General features: G+C 45.2%; 1 pseudogene; it reads right to left on the reverse strand.

Annotated features, from left to right (window-relative positions):
- LOC125260502 overlaps window positions 1-17,605 on the reverse strand; it is a 175,620-nt pseudogene that overhangs the window by 85,094 nt on the left and 72,921 nt on the right.

Consider the following 17,605-nt stretch of genomic DNA (forward strand, 5'->3'; position numbering starts at 1 on the left):
ATCAGGAAGATACACAGAAATTCCTGCTTAAACTTTGATAAACATTTCTATTAAACAATTTGATGCACTGTTTTTCCGTATTGTATTGGTATTTTACCTGCTTAAAATGTTGACAGGTGAACTCTAACGCACTTTCACTTAAGCTTTGTAGACTGTCAGTAGAGGTACATTTACTCTACCATGTAACTTTTGTTCAAAATTTACAAAATTTATATAATGAGCGAGTACATCATGAATCCATCTTCCAACCTGTGTTTTTGTCTGATCCTAAATCACTATGATACGCCTATAAGTGCTTATATTCAGACTATTTGATATTAAATCTATGTTAAATATGTAAAGTAATAATCTATAAACCAAGGCATATTCAATTTCACCCATTCACTTCACCTTGAAAACAAATATGATTCATGTGTCTCAGTGCACTGAAATATTTCATTAAAGTACTTACTATTTTGATGTTTTTTTCTTTGTTAATAGATAAGGTTTTCTCCTTCATGGCACAGCCTGAAAAACATTTTCAGTAGAACTGAACTTTGTGTTCATAAAAGAGTGTGTGTCGTCTAACAGGTTTTTCTGGATTCGGCACATGTCCGACTCTGACTGGAGAGAGAAAATAAATCACATAATAGCACCATCAATCCCTGAAAATCATATGAATCCTGCTGAAAAACGTACTCGGTTATGTACATAACCTCGGTTCCCTGAGATACGGAACGAGTACTGCGTATGGGGAAAAACTCCTTTTTTTCCTCGATACTGAAGCCTTTTTCAATAACGCAGTGTAACTGCATGGCCATTGGTTCAAACTGGAAACTTTTTGAACCAATGATGGTGCGGCGGAGCTGCACGAGCCTATGGACGGGGCGTCTGGCTATACAACCGAGTATTCCGCCCTAGGATTTCAGGTCAATCGACGGAAGTGACGGCACTGAGTCTTACAGCTCCATGGCACGACAGCAAAAGCAGTACTCATTCCATATCTCAGGGAACCGAGGTTACGTACATAACCGAGTATGTTCCCTTTCCATACTTCACTCATACTGCGTACGGGGAACGAATACAATCATGCCGTGCTATGGGAAGGAACGACTGTACCTATCTTGGGCACCGGAGGGGCCCAGGGGATAAGTAGGGAGGCAAAAGCCGCCGTACCTTCATGGTTACATATGCTAAGAGGGAGCTGGCTCCCATGAGATGACAGCACGACCAACGAGCTATGTAGAGGCAGGGTTGGGAAGGTTACTTTTAGAATGTATTTCACTACAGATTACAAAATGCATGCTTTAAAAGGTAATCTGTAACGTATTTCGTTACATTACTCAAGTTTAGTAACTTAATCTAAATACTTTGGAATACTTCACACAAAGGGCCATATTAACTTGATGTTCTGTTTTAAGTTTACAACCTGTAAATAAAAATTTGGTTTTCCACTAAATTGTATTTTTAACATCAGTTACATGCAATCAATATATATCTGCAATTTATTAGACATAACCTATGCGTTTGTCACGGTTCGCAGATCCACTGTGTCATTCTGTTGTCTGTGTGAGGGTTGTGGGGTGTGTCACCTGATTGTTCTGTGTGGGCGTCGCCGCTGATTACTGATCAGCGGCAGCTGTGGCTTATTAGATCTTGCCTATTTAACGCCTTGTCTTTCGTCTCATGTTTGTCAGATCGTTTGTTGGAGTCCTGGTGTTTGTCTCGTGTTACCATGTTTCTTGTTTCCTGGAGTTGGAGTTCTCGTCGCTGTTTCCTGTTTCCTGTCTGTTCCCTTGGACACTCGTTCTGGATTATACTTCGCTCATCTCAACTCACGGATTCATCACGGACACTTCTCACCACGGACTACCACTCACCACGGACACCATCGCCCATCAAAGTCCCTGTGTTACCATCTCTCCTGCTGTCTGTATTGTGATTGTGTTTATGTGTTTATCTGACTTATCTTGGCGTGAAGCCCTATTAAAGGGATTAACTTGCTATTGCATCCAGTCTTCATTTCTCGTGACAGAACGATCTGACCAACCATGGATGCAGCGAGTTCAGCAGCTTTCACGGAGTTCATCAATCACAGTATTACTCGCATGGACCAGCAGCAGGAGAGCATCTCTTCCACCGGACGCGCCGTCCAGGCGCTGGTAACACAGGTGTCCGAGCTCTCCCAGCAGCTACAACAACTTTGCGCTCCCACTGCGCCAGCCCCACCGTCCGTTCCCCCACCATCAACCGAGCGTAGAGACCTGTCGGAGCCCCGCCTTCCCGTTCCTCAGAACTATGCCGGTGAGCCTGATTTTTGTCGAGCATTTTTAAACAAATGTTCTCTCCATTTCACCCTTCAGCCACGCACCTTTGAAAGAGAGGAATCCAAGGTGGCGTTTGTCTTGACCCTACTCACCGGGAAGGCGGCGCTATGGGGAACGGCGGTTTGGGAGAACCAGGACCCGTGCTGCTCCTCGTTTAGGCACTTGCCGCCGAGATGAGGAGGGTGTTCGACCGTGCGGTTGCGGGGAAAGAGGCCGCCCGCAAACTCACTGCTCTCAAGCAGGGCAACCGTACGGTCGCTGACTATGCCATCGAGTTCCGCACCCTCGCGGCGGAGTGCCGGTGGAACGAGGAGGCGCAGTGGGACGTGTTCCTGCATGGGCTGGCTGATCGTATCCACCGGGAAGTATACACGATGGATCTTCCTGAGACATTCAACGGGCTTGTTGAGCTGGCGCTTCGAGTTGATTCCCGCCTCCGACGAGTGGAGTCACTAGTGGAGTCCGGAGAGAGGCACAGCGGTCTTCCTGTCAGCCCGGTGGATGCGGTTAGCCAAGCACCCGATCCTGAGCCCATGCAGGTAGGGAGAGCTCGGCTTTCTCGGGAGGAGCGGGAGCGGCGGAGGTCCCTTGGTTTTTGCTTATACTGCGGGACATCGGGGCACATCATCAGGAACTGCCCGGTAAAAGACCAAGCCCGATAGTAAACTCGAGGCTACTATCGGGCGGGATCTCCGCCGAGAAGTCCTCGCCATCGACCCTCCTCCCGGTTAGACTGAGATGGGCTACACACGACATCACCTGTAGCGCACTTTTGGATTCTGGGGCGGAGGGCAGTTTCATGGACATCACGTTTGCACGACAACATGGAATTCCTACATCATCCCTCGAGCACTCTATTTCAGTCAACGCACTCAATGGACAGTCTTTTCCCAGTCTCTTCCACACCACGGATTACATCACCCTCATCACTTCCGGTAACCATTCAGAAGAAGCACAGTTCCTCCTCATGGACTCCCCTCACGCACCTGTCATTCTTGGACACCCCTGGCTCACGAAACACAATCCTCGCATCGACTGGCTACTTGGAACTATCACTGAATGGAGCACCCAGTGTCACAAGTCTTGTCTGTTGTCTGCTTGTTCCACGGTGTCTGTTTCTGTTTTGCAGGATGAGGCGGTGGATCTGTCTAACGTGCCTAAGGAGTACCTTGACCTGAAGGAGGTGTTCAGTAAGTCCCGAGCTGCTTCTCTCCCTCCGCATCGTCCCTACGATTGTGCAATAGACTTAGTTCCGGGTAAGTCTCCGCCTAAAGGCAAGTTGTACTCTTTGTCTGTTCCCGAGAGGGAGGCCATAGAGAAATATATTTCTGATTCTCTGGCAGCCAAGTTCATCCGCCCTTCCTCATCTCCAGCGGGGGCGGGGTTCTTTTTTGTGGGGAAGAAGGACGGGTCTTTGCGACCTTGTATTGATTACCGGGGGCTGAACAACATCACGGTAAAGAATACTTATCCTTTGCCGTTGATGTCTTCGGCCTTCGAGAGGTTGCAAGGAGCGTCCATTTTCACTAAATTGGACTTAAGAAACGCATATCATTTGGTCCGCATCAGGGAGGGGGATGAGTGGAAGACCGCTTTTAACACCCCTAGAGGGCACTTTGAATACTTGGTTATGCCCTTTGGGCTTTCCAACTCGCCTGCGGTCTTCCAGGCACTCGTCAATGATGTGTTGAGAGACATGGTAGATCAGTTCATATATGTCTACCTGGATGACATATTGATTTTTTCATCGTCTCTCCAGGAACATGTTCAACATGTCAGACGAGTGCTTCAGCGGCTGCTAGAGAATGGGCTTTTTGTCAAGGCGGAGAAATGCAAATTTCATGCACAATCTGTTTCTTTCCTAGGGTACATCGTCTCGTCTGAGGGAATTCGCATGGATCCTGACAAGGTTAAGGCTGTGGTGGATTGGCCAAGTCCAGATTCCCGTAAGGCCCTACAGCGGTTTCTGGGGTTCGCCAATTTTTACCGGCGTTTTATTCGCAATTTCAGCCAACTAGCCGCACCTCTGACCGCCTTGACCTCCTCCAGAACGACCTTCAGGTGGTCAGATGCAGCCGAGGCTGCATTTGCCAAACTGAAGGGCCGCTTCGTTTCGGCCCCCATTCTGATAGCCCCTGATCCATCGCGTCAGTTCGTGGTGGAGGTCGACGCGTCAGAGGTGGGGGTAGGTGCAGTTCTATCCCAGCGTTCTCCCTCAGATAACAAGATGCACCCTTGCGCGTATTATTCTCATCGTTTGTCTCCCGCCGAACGCAATTATGATATTGGTAACAGAGAGTTGTTGGCAGTCAAGTTAGCGTTAGAAGAGTGGCGTCACTGGTTAGAGGGTTCAGGGTTACCCTTTATCGTTTGGACTGATCATAAGAATTTAGAGTATATACGATCGGCTAAAAGACTCAATTCCAGGCAGGCTCGGTGGGCACTTTTCTTCGGTCGTTTTGATTTTACTCTATCGTACCGCCCGGGCTCCAAAAACATCAAGCCCGATTCTCTTTCTCGCATTTTTGATCCCTCCGAACGCCCGTCTACTCCCGAGTGTATTCTTCCCGAGACATTAGTGGTCTCCACTCTTACATGGGAGATCGAATCGAAGGTCCTGGCGGCCTTAGAAGGGGTAATGCCTCCGCCCGCATGCCCACCGAACCGTTTGTTTGTGCCGGATGAGCTAAGGTCCTGCGTCATCAAGTGGGGTCATTGTTCTAACGTGGCTTGCCATCCAGGGGTTAAGTGAACCAGATTTTTGGTCAAGCAACGATTCTGGTGGCCAGGTATGGCTTGCGACATTCGCGATTTTGTTTTGGCTTGCTCGGTCTGTGCTACTGGTAAGACTTCCAACCGCCCTCCAGATGGGTTACTCCAACCGCTGTCTGTCCCTTCGAGACCCTGGTCCCATATCGCGCTAGATTTTGTGACCGCCCTTCCACCCTCCCAAGGGTATACGGTTGTTTTGACCGTTGTGGACCGGTTCTCGAAAGCGACCCATTTTATACCCTTGGCCAAATTACCGTCTGCTAAGGAGACAGCGGTTACAGTCATTGATCATATCTTCCGGCTACATGGCCTCCCGGTGGATGTGGTTTCTGACAGGGGTCCCCAATTTGTGTCCAAATTCTGGCAAGATTTTTGTAAGTTACTGGGGGCGACGGTTAGTCTTTCCTCTGGGTTCCATCCCCAGACCAATGGTCAGACCGAGAGAGCCAACCAGGATTTAGAGCGAATGTTGCAATGTTTGGCGTCCAAGAATCCTTCCTCCTGGAGCCAACAACTCTCTATGATTGAGTACGCTCACAACTCATTACCAGTGTCTTCTACGGGCCTTTCTCCGTTTGAATGTAGCCTAGGTTACCAGCCACCTGTGTTTCCCAGTCTGGAGTCCGAAGTTGCGGTCCCCTCTGCCCACGCCTTTGTCCAGAGGTGCCGTCGCACTTGGAACAGGGCCCGCGAGACTCTGTTGCAAGTGAGGGCGCGCACCAAGGCTAAGACCAATCGCCACCGGTCAAAGCCACCCGTATACGTCGTTGGTCAAAAAGTGTGGCTTTCTACTAAGAACATTCCGCTCCGCTCCGTTGCTAATAAGCTTGCTCCCAAATTCATTGGCCCGTTTACTGTCACTAAGATCATTAGTCCAGTGGCAGTCCGCCTCAAATTGCCTCCGGCGTACAGGAGGATTCATCCCGCCTTCCATGTGTCCAAAATCAAACCAGTTTTTCATTCACCGCTTAATCCGCCTGCTCCGGTTCCTCCACCGCCGCGTCTCGTAGACGGGGAACCAACTTATTCGGTTAATCATATTCTGGACTCGAGGCGGAGGGGACGCGGATTCCAGTACTTGGTGGACTGGGAAGGTTACGGTCCGGAGGAGAGAAGTTGGGTACCTGCTAGGGACATTCTGGATCACTCCCTTATTGATGATTTCAATCAACAGGTAAGGAGTGGTGGGAACGCCGAGAGGCGTTCCTAGGAGGAGGGGTACTGTCACGGTTCGCAGATCCACTGTGTCATTCTGTTGTCTGTGTGAGGGTTGTGGGGTGTGTCACCTGATTGTTCTGTGTGGGCGTCGCCGCTGATTACTGATCAGCGGCAGCTGTGGCTTATTAGATCTTGCCTATTTAACGCCTTGTCTTTCGTCTCATGTTTGTCAGATCGTTTGTTGGAGTCCTGGTGTTTGTCTCGTGTTACCGTGTTTCTTGTTTCCTGGAGTTGGAGTTCTCGTCGCTGTTTCCTGTTTCCTGTCTGTTCCCTTGGACACTCGTTCTGGATTATACTTCACTCATCTCAACTCACGGATTCATCACGGACACTTCTCACCACGGACTACCACTCACCACGGACACCATCGCCCATCAAAGTCCCTGTGTTACCATCTCTCCTGCTGTCTGTATTGTGATTGTGTTTATGTGTTTATCTGACTTATCTTGGCGTGAAGCCCTATTAAAGGGATTAACTTGCTATTGCATCCAGTCTTCATTTCTCGTGACAGCGTTGGTAAAAAATTTCAATACCTTGATAAACAAAATAAGAAAATATTTGTTTCTTTTAACATCACATCCATATATAATTACTATTGATATATCATTCCTACATTATATTTGTAAAGATGTGCATCAGAGGGATAACAAAATATTAAATAGCAACAATAAAATATTGTTAATAATATAGGTTGTTTTATAGGTGTATAGAGTTGAATCGACCCAGTGGTTTAAATTGTTTTATTATAAAATTTTGTTTGTAACATTTAGAATGTTGATAAATAAAATGAAATGAAATGATCTACCCAATAATGTCGAGAGAAGGCCTATATTCAAAGCTGACTCACCTACGCTTTCTCAACAGTTTTTTGCATCTCTCCACCACCACATTTTACAGGTTTGGAAAACCTTAGTGCACTGATAGCTGCATTAATATTAACCATATAAACAACAAACAGCAAAAAAAAATTTTAATTTTTTAAACTAATCCATTATTTATTTAATTTTTAAAAATTATTATTAGGGATGCACCTATTTTGATTTTTCATGGCCAATAGAAGCAAACTGGCCGATTCTGATACTGGTTGCAGATTTTTTTTAAAGCAAATTTATTTGTTGTTTATTTGTTCAAAAAATATGTGTAGCTCTTTGATATTAGAGGCAAACACTGCATTTTTATCACAATCCCAACAAAGATGTCATGAACATGAGCATGAGCAGTTGTTTTTCATTTAAATTATTGTATAATTTCAAGATTAACAGCAAAAACAGCATGGTCTGACTGTAGCTCTATGAAATTATACTACAAGACCATCATTCAGGCAGACTGAATGAAATGCAAATTCACTCTCTGACAGTAGGTGGCGCTTATTGAACAGCAGTGATATATCGTTTCCATGGTTACCACTATATACAAAGCAGCACTGCGCTGGAGATAAGAAGAAAAGCCATCAAAACTTTTCTGAAGACAGTTCCCTTCAGAGATACATTCATATCAACCCCAATTTAATATAGCCTATTCTTCCTATTTCGCGAACAGTGAGCTTGTGTATGGTACAGTATTTTCTCTGCTGGCACGTCTGTTCTCTTCTTTGTGTCCGTATTCAGCATGTGCCTGTGTTAACATCCTGTTGACAGGCTTAGTAAATATTTCCTGAAATTTTGGGAAATTATTACAAAGCAGTTTGTTTCCAAGCCCAGAATAAAGATAGACCAAAACAAAACTAAAAAGCCTTTGGATTTATGACCAGTGGACTACTACTTCTCTATTTTTGATCATGAACTCGTGTGCGCACCATATACCTAAACATTTGGAATTAATTATTAAGATTTAAAGTTTGTCTGTAAAGTACACCAAGAAACTGGCTTTACAAAACATTATTTAATGCATGGCTAAGTGGGTGTTAATTCTATGAGGATTTTGTGTTATTTTTCAAAGAATTCTTGTAAATAAATGTAGGCTAATGATAACAATACAAAGCTCAACGTACGAGTAAATAGGAAAATAAGGAGTAAATAAGGAAAATTACATTTTCAGAGACCAAGAACAGCTTAGGCCTACCTCAAGATGCTTTTTCAGATGTTGAATCCTTTAAAGCCGATAGAAGTTTTGTTGCAGACATAGCTTGCATTGCACTATGATGTTACTGTACGTCCTTTTTCAAGTTTACATAAGTAAAACTGTCTTTGAATTTCGACTAGAGAAATGCATTATGCCCTGTTTTCCCGTCCATTATATGCGTGCGATCTCATGTCTGCATTCTGCAGGTTGCTAATATCTGAACAGGCTGCACACAGGTTTTTTTTTAACAGACAGAGTCGGTGAATCATCAACAATTGGCTCGTTGGTTAAAAACCCTCAAACAAGCTTACGTTAATAGCCTATTAAATTAAATAAATTACATTAAAATACAAAGTAATCACTTTGATAATCTAAAATACTTTTTGAATGTAACTGTAATTTGATTACCATCTATTTAAAATGTAACTGTAACAAAATACAGTTACTCAAATTTTGTATTTTAAATACGTAACGGTGTTACATGTATTTCGTTACTCCCCAGCCCTGTGTAGAGGCCGTCAAATCACACTGAAAGGACCCAAGCATGCAACGCCGGAACAAGTTATATTACAAATGACAATTTTGATATGACAAATGTGGAAGGCAAGGACCAGCCGGCCGCCTCACAAATGACTTTAATGGAGACACCACTAGACCAGGCCCACGAGGAGGCCATACCTCTAGTGGAGTGGGCTTGTACTCCTATGGGGCAATCCAGGCTCATAGAGGAGTAACAAAGAGCGATTGCATCCACAATCCAACGCAAGAGTCTTTGCTTTTTAACCGGAAGCCCCTTGGTGCAGCCGCCAAAGCACACAAAGAGCTGGTCCGACTGCCGAAAAGGCGTGGATCGCTCGATGTAAGTCCTCAATGCCCTAATGGGGCATTTATGCTCACTTAGTCCTGTTCACTTGGCCCTGTAACCTTTTGTTTTCCATTTCAGTAGATTGGGAATAACAGAGGAAAACAAGGGAAGGAGCCGCTTTCTAGAAAAAGCGTTCCGTGAATGCATCGAGGTGAGTCAAGTCCTCAATGAATGCGGCTTGCGGGGGCGGGGCCGGCAAGCGATGTGCCGGGAGACACTGCATTTTACAACAAACGCTGGAGAGATATGCTCTTGCGCCCTCATAGTGAGAGTGTTCTCGCGACGCGCTGAGAAACTCGGTAAACACCACAGAAATATGCTTTTTCAGATGAATATATATCATGAGTCTCACCTGAGTCTGGGAAGAGCGTCATGTCATATTCAGTTGAGTGGTGTCAGAAGTAATGCTGCGTTCACGTCACCTCATATTTACCGGAATCTTGAGATAACAACACGTGACGTTATATTCGGAGCTGTTCACATCCTTTTTGGTCCTTGCACTGGGAATTATGCGTTTCCATGGCAGCACTATCAACGCTTAAATGAATCTACAGCGGTCAGGTGGTGCAGCGGCCACGTGGTACATGTGGGAGCTTTCAGAAAACTCCCAGCTTACAAGCTGTAATTACGAGCTCTACGAGGACGTGAACGCTTTTTACAAGCTAGAATGTCGTAACTACAGGAATTACGAGGCCGCGTGAATGCACCTTAAGACCGCTCTTCCTCAATGAAAGGGGCTTGTGGGGGCGGAGCCAGCAGGCGACACGCACAGAGGTCCAGCATAATCACAAACATTAGAGAGCATATGTCATGTTCAGCTGAGCATAAATGAGCATTGAGCTCACTCTTTAAGTGAGAGCGTTCGTCCTCAATGAACGCGGCTTGCAGGGGCAAAACTGGCAAATGGCAAACACAGCAGAAATGTGGTCTTTCAGTTCCCTTTCGAGGGAACTCGCACTGCGTCCCGAAGGGGGCGCTATGGGAACGCCCTCAGCGTGAAAACGTCTGATGCACGTGTGACCAGGAAAGTATAAAAACACATCCGGAAAGACCGGCTTCAGCTTTTGTGCCTCAGCAAAGCGCTCTATGTTAAACTGTCTTTGTCTATTTATTGTTGTTTGTCCTCAAGCATTATATATATTATAGACAGAAGTTTATTGGCGAGCAAATAGCAACTTGAGTCGTGTGTGCTTCCCTGCCCTCGCTACTATACGAGTGGGGATACACGCGATTCATGTGTTGTTTGATTTAGAGCAGAGCATGCACGTCAGTTCTTGTAAAAGAAGGGGATCTGACAGTGTTCATTCATATTTCCCGATGTGATGCACTATCGAGATTTTTAGCTCTGCTCCTCTTGGCTTTTTTCTCGAGGGAATAAAGTCTTAAGCAATAAAGCATCTATGGCCTTGGATCAAGCATTTGCCGAGGCGATGCGTTGATTTCGGGTCTGCAAACTGCAATAAAGATTCTAGTGGCACGGATCTCGCGTCTGCCGAGGCGATGCGTAGATTTCGTGTCTGCAAACTGCAATAAAGATTCTAGTGGCTCTGATCTCGCGTCTGCCAAGGCGACGCGTAGATTTCGAGTCTGCAACTGCAATAAAGAATCTAGTGGCTCTCATCTCGCGTCTGCCGAGGTGACGCGTAGATTTCGAGTCTGCAAACTGCAATAAATAATCTAGTGGCACTAGATTTCTTGTCTGCAAACTGCAATAAGATTCTAGTGGCTCTCATCTAGCGTGTTTGCCGAGGCAACGCGTAGATTAGGGTGTGCAGACGGCAGTTATAAATATTCAACCAATCATTCAGACCATGTACACTTGTCTGGTGGTTCACTGATTCATTTAATTTGAGGAATTAAATGGGATATTGCCTGGTTTTTAAAAAGCTATATGTCTGCACTAATAACTCTTTATTTAGCCTTTCATCCAGACCGTTGTTACCTGTCTGGTTGATATGTGACTGCATTTAATTTTGAGAGATTAAATGTAATTTGATGTGTGTATGGCCTATATGCCTATACATATATATACATACATACTATATTTAGCATTTCTTTCAGACCATATTAACGTGTCTGATAGATCATTTGCTGCATTTAATTTTGAGGAATTAAATGGACAGTTGGCTGTAATTTAATTTTGAGAAATTAAAATAATACATATTTATCTGACTTTAAGTAGTTAGATTCATGTATTAGTTCAGCCTTTCATGTAGATCCTGACGCCTGTGGCTACAAAATGGGTTCCTCCTCCCAGCAGAGAGTTAGGGTTTTTAGGGCCGCTACTATATTGTTCCAAAGAAGGATGGAGGGTTGCATCCTATATTAGATCTTAATCATTTGAATCAGTCAGTCAGGAGACTTAGGTTCAAAATGTTGACTCTAAACCAGATCCGAGGACTGGTTTGTCATGATAGTTCTAAAGGATGCATACTTCCATGTCTCCGTCCTTCTACAGCATAGGAAGTTCCTCGGGTTTGCTTTCAGGGGCAAAGTATACCTATATTAGGTTCTTCCATTTGGTCTAGCTCCATCACCCCACACGTTCATGGAATGCGTAGATGCAGCTCTGGCCTTGCTCAGGCTGTAGGGCATACGCATTCTGAACTGATAAGACGACTGGCTAATATTAGTGCAGTCGGAACAGATGGTCAGTTCAACATTGAGATGTTGTTCTTGCTCATAAAAAAATTGGGGTTGTGGCTGAACGCCAAGAAGAGTGTGCTTTCTCCATTACAGAGAACCACCTTCCTGGGCATGGTATGGATTCAGTGACACTGCGGGCCGTTCTGTCGCCCACTCGTATTGCTGCAATCTTTTCAGTCACACAGGAGATATAACTAGGCCAGTCACTCACTGTAAAACAGTTTTCTAAAACTGTTGGGTCTGATGACAGCTGTGTCCAACGGTGATACCTTTTGGCCTGCTGTTCATGAGACCCTTACAGTGGTGGTTCAGGACCAAGGGTTTTCCCTGAGGGGGAATCCACTTCCTATGATCAAGATCACGCAGCGGTGTCTCCGCGCCTTTGTTATATGGAAGAAAAGTTGGTTCCTGTCCCAGGGCCCTGTGTTAGGAGCTTAATATCATTGAGTCACTCTCATGGTAGATGTTTCTCTCACAGGCTGGGAGTGGTAATGGAAGGCCGCTCAGCTCAAGGGCTGTTGAGGAGTCATCATCTTTCGTGGCACATAATTGCCTGGAGATGATGGCAGGCTTCAATGCGTTGAGGTTCTTCCTCCCAGACCTGAGAGGTCATCGAGCTGTCTGGACAGACAATTCATCGATGGTCTCTTATATAAATCAACAGGGGGGTTTGCGTTTGCGCCCACTATCTGGTGCACCAGATCCTCCTGTGGTCCCTGGGGAAGATGCTCTCCTCGAGAACAATCTTATCTTATTTCAGGGACCTAGAATATAGGAGCAGACATCCTGTCGAGACAGGGGCTGAGGCTAGGGGAATGGAGAGTTCACCCCAAAGTGAAGCTCATATGGGAGATTTATAGCCACGTGGAGGTGGATCTTTCACGTCTCAGGATACGACGTACCGTCCACTGTGGTTAGCCCTTACGCATCCAGTTCCTCTTGGAGTGGATGCCAGGGTACAGACATGGCCGAGGCTACGTCTGTACATCTTTCCCCCAATTGTTCTGCTCCCAGGAGTTCTGGACAAAATTCGCCGGCAAGGGATAAGTCTACTGCTAGTAGTGCCTTACTGGCCAAGTCGGATATGGTTCTTGGACCCCGTGTCTCTCCTCGACGGCTCTCCCTTGGAGATTCTGATCAGGAGAGACCTATCTCAGGTGACGGGCTTGATTTTTCACTCCGTCCAGAAGTATTGAACCTGTGGGTTTGGCCCCTGAGGGGGCCCAACTCATAGTATCTGGTCTCTCAACCAAGGTTGTGGTGACCATACTTTACTCCAGAACTCCAGCCACAAGGAAACTATCCTCTGCATACCATGTCCCTGTGGATGGTACAATTGTGGGGTATAACCCCTTGAGGTATCGTTTCCTTCGTGGCACTTTGAGGCTGAGGCCTGCAACATGCACTAGGGTTCCTGCTTGGGAGTTGGCCTTTGTTTTGGAAGGCTATCTGCAGCTCTATTTGAGCCGCGTGACTCTGTCTCAGAAAATTTCTGAAGTTTTTACTGTGTTCCTCCTGCCATTTCTTCCCTATAGAGTAGGAGACCATCAGGCCCTATCTGTATCCCCTACGTGCCTTTAGTGTGCACCGGGGATGGTCAAAGTGTTCCTTTACCCTACTGGGTTATATACCTAAGGTTCTGACCAATATGCCACGGCCTATAGTGCTGCAAGCTTTCTGTCCTCTGTTCTCAGATCCAGACCAGGCAAAGTTGAATCTTGTGGGTCCAGTGTGAGCACTGGACCCCTAATTTCCACTCAGATGCCCTGTGGAGAATGTCAGATCGACTGTTTGTTTGTTTGGACTGCGCAATTAGGGGTCTCCCTGCGTCCATACAAATGGTTAGCAAGTGGAGAGTTGAGACTATTTCACTTGTGCATGAGGTCTCTGGTCAGCAGTATCCACTGTCTGTCAGAGCTCCTTCTACTAGGAGTATGGCGGCCTCCAAGGCCTTGATGTTGGGGGTTTTCCTCAAGGAGATCTGTGATGCGGCGGGCTGATTCTCGCCACTCACGTTTGTGAGATTATCTCGGCCTGGATGCAGCTCCAGGCTCATCAGTGCTCTTGTCTTAGTGTGCCACAGTTTCATACGGACAGGCATTTTGGAATTATGGCGTTTTGGGATATCGTTCCCATAGCGCCCCCTTCGGGACGCAGTGCGAGTTCCCTCGAAAGGGAACGTCTCAGGTTATGACTATAACCATAGTTCCCTGAGAGAGGGAACGAGACACTGCGTCGCGTTGCCATACTCCCTGCATCCCTGTGATCGATTTACTTCGGCAGTTTAAGCTGAAGTCGGTCTTTCCGTATATATATATATATTTTTCTGGTCGTGACGTTCACTCTCGAGATTGGACTAGTTGTCACACATGCATCAGACGCTTTCACGCTGAGGACGTTCCCATAGCACCCCCTTCGGGACGCAGTGTCTCGTTCCCTCTCTCAAGGAACTATGGTTATAGTCATAACCTGAGACGATTGAATTTATATCATGAGTCCCCCCTGAGTCAGGGGAGAGCATCATGTCATATTCAGCTGAGTGGTGTCAGAAGTGATGTAGCGTTGCCACATAAGGGGAAGCCTAATTATATTATCAATTGCCAATAATAATACATTGACTATTATATGTTAATAGCTTTCCTCTGTGTATTGTTTTTCTCCCTTATGTGTTGTCTGTTTTTGACCCCGATTTAGATTCTTCTCCCGCGAGATTCTCCTCGTGCTCCGTCGTAACGTGACGTTACGTCATCTCAGCGGGATGTTTACTGTTTTTTCCTATATAAGGAACCAGCACGCCGGCGTTTCACTGCTCGCGCCTTTTCATTCATAAATATATAAATCCTTTTTTCATCTGCTTCAGATTCTGACTGTTTGCTGGAGAGTTGATTTTTCGCCATCTGTAGTGGAGTATATTGTTTCGTTTTATCGCCCCAGAGGACTTTACAGTTGGTCTGCTCCTGAAGGATACTGCTATCGGACTTGCTATTTCCCCGGTGAGACTGATCCTATCTAAACTTTTTTTTACGCGCTGGACACTTTTCAGACATACGCGCACACACACACATTTACATAATTTTTTCTCCTTGGATGTTTAACGTGGTAATTGTGTGTACCCGGATTGAATTGTAAACACACTTTGGTTTATTGATATTTTTACAGAAACAGGAAGTATCTGCGATCAGAAATTGTTTTCTCAATTTGTGTGAGCAAATTTCTGTGAGAATGTGCTGTCTGTAGAAGAGATCCAGTTTTGGTCTGATCTGAGCCCATATTTTTCAGAGAACTCTACTTTCTGAGTGTGGCAGTCCTCTGTTGTCCAAATGACAAAGTACGATGTTTTGAGTTCACACACTGCAATTTGTCCCTGAACGTGCGTTCATGCCTCAAAAGACGGCGCTTACAATGAGTTACAAAGATAAATTAAAGCTGCAAGCAGCGATGAAAGGGCCCTCGCACCCGGGCTCACCGCCACCCGTTGGCCTCTGGAAAACAGCGAAAAGTGGGCGACATGCATGTGAGCGAGTAAATACAGGAGAATTATGGCAAAATCATGTAAAAGTGCCACACTTCCTGCTGCCAACAAGTGGCGCTATAGCTAACTGAATAGTGTCATATAGATGTCTTTAGGCCAGGACTTTTATCACTCATGTGAAGTTTGGAGCAGATCAGACATAGTATGCCTGAGTTACAACAGCTTCCTCTTTCATGGCGAAACATCAGACTTTGTCAGGCCACCACGGACACGCCCTTCAACGAAAACTCAAGATCTTTGATATTTAACATCTCAAAGGCCTTAAGATTAGACTGGCCATATATGATGTGCTTCTGGTTTAATCTCTATGAGGAGTTAATCACAGTGTAAAACATGTAATTTCCTGTTGCCCCCAGGTGGCGCTATGACTGTAACTGAACATTGTCATATAGATGTCTTCAGGTCAGGACTCTAATAAAACATGTGGAGTTTGGGACAGATCAGGCACTGTATGCCCGAGTTACAACAACTTCCTGTTTCATGGCGAAACATCGAACTTTGCCAGGCCGCCACGGACACGCCCTTCAGCGAAAACTCTAGATCTTCGCAATTTAACGTCTCAAAGGCCTTTAGATTACACTGACCAAATATGATGTTGATCTGATTAAAGCTCTAGGAGGAGTTTGTTAAAGTACAACGTCTGGAAATGGCAAAAACTGCACAAATTTTGCAAAGAAAATTCAAAATATCTGACTTCCTGTTGGTTTTCAGATTTCACTCCAAGAGACTTTTTTGTAGGTATTGGGCTGTTCGATGTGTACCAAATTTCATACCTGTAATTGAAACGTAGTGTCAGGGGCACTTCATTGAAATTTTTTAGGTGGCGCTATCGAGCCATTTTGCCACACTTAATTCTGAAACCTATATCAGACGTAAATTTTCACCACCTCTGACGCATCTGCAAAGTTTCATGAGTTTTCTAGTATGTTTCGGCCCTCAAAAAAGTGATTCACCTTACATGGCGAAACATCAGACTTTGTCGGTCACCACGGACACGCCCTTCAACGAAAACTCAAGATCTTTGCAATTTAACATCTCAAAGGCCTTAATATTAGACTGGCAATATATGATGTTAATCTGGTTTAATCTCTATGAGGAATTAATCACAGTGTAAAACATGTAATTTCCTGTTGCCCCCAGGTGGCGCTATGACTGTAACTGAACATTGTCATATAGATGTCTTCAGGTCAGGACTCTAATAAAACATGTGAAGTTTGGGGCAGATCAGACATTGTATGCCCGAGTTACAACAACTTCCTGTTTCATGGCGAAACATCAAATTTTGCCAGGCCGCCATGGACAAGCCCTTCAGCGAAAACTCTAGATCTTCGCAATTTAACGTCTCAAAGGCCTTTAGATTAGACTGACCAAATATGATGTTGATCTGATTAAAGCTCTAGGAGAAGTTCGTTAAAGTACAACATGTGGAAATGGCAAAAACTGCCAAATTTTTGCAGAGAAAATTCAAAATATCTCACTTCCTGTTGGGTTTACAAACATGGCACACAGGGGCTTTTTTGTAGGTATTGGGCTGTTACATCTGTCTACCAAATTTCATAACTGTACGTGAAACGTAGCACGAAGGGCGCTTAATTGAAATTTTGTAGGTGGCGCTATCGAGCCATTTTGCCACACCTAATTCTGAAACCCATATCAGATGTAAATTTTCACCACTTCTGACACGTGTGCAAAGTTTCATGAGTTTTTGAGAACGTTTAGCCCCTCAAAAATGTGATTCATTTTGGAGAAGAAGAATAATTGGCTGAGCAATTACAATAGGGTCCTCACACCATCGGTGCTCGGGCCCTAATAACAGCTACGACTGTCAGTGTGTACAGTACTTGCACTATATAGGATAAATCACTCTACAGGATTTAACCCTATTATACATTATCGACATGAATTGATGGGTGAAACAATAAACAGCCATCCACAAATAGTCTATAAACAAAGCATCAGGCTGTCTTTGAGTTCACATGAACAACGGAAGAATACCAAAATTCCTCCATTCAGTTAGGTCTAATACATCGAGAGTTACGCAGACCTATAACAACCCAGCCACAACACATAATTGCGAATAACATGCCTCACCTTAACACCGGCCTGGGGTCAGCTTCCTTTGCTGTTCGAGTTAACATGTACTAAACATGAGTGGAATTTGCACCGCAGCGCCCCCACAGCTTGATGCTCATGACAAGAATAGCA

Source organism: Megalobrama amblycephala, linkage group LG24, assembly GCF_018812025.1.
Source record: "Megalobrama amblycephala isolate DHTTF-2021 linkage group LG24, ASM1881202v1, whole genome shotgun sequence".
In the NCBI taxonomy this organism is placed as follows: domain Eukaryota; kingdom Metazoa; phylum Chordata; class Actinopteri; order Cypriniformes; family Xenocyprididae; genus Megalobrama; species Megalobrama amblycephala.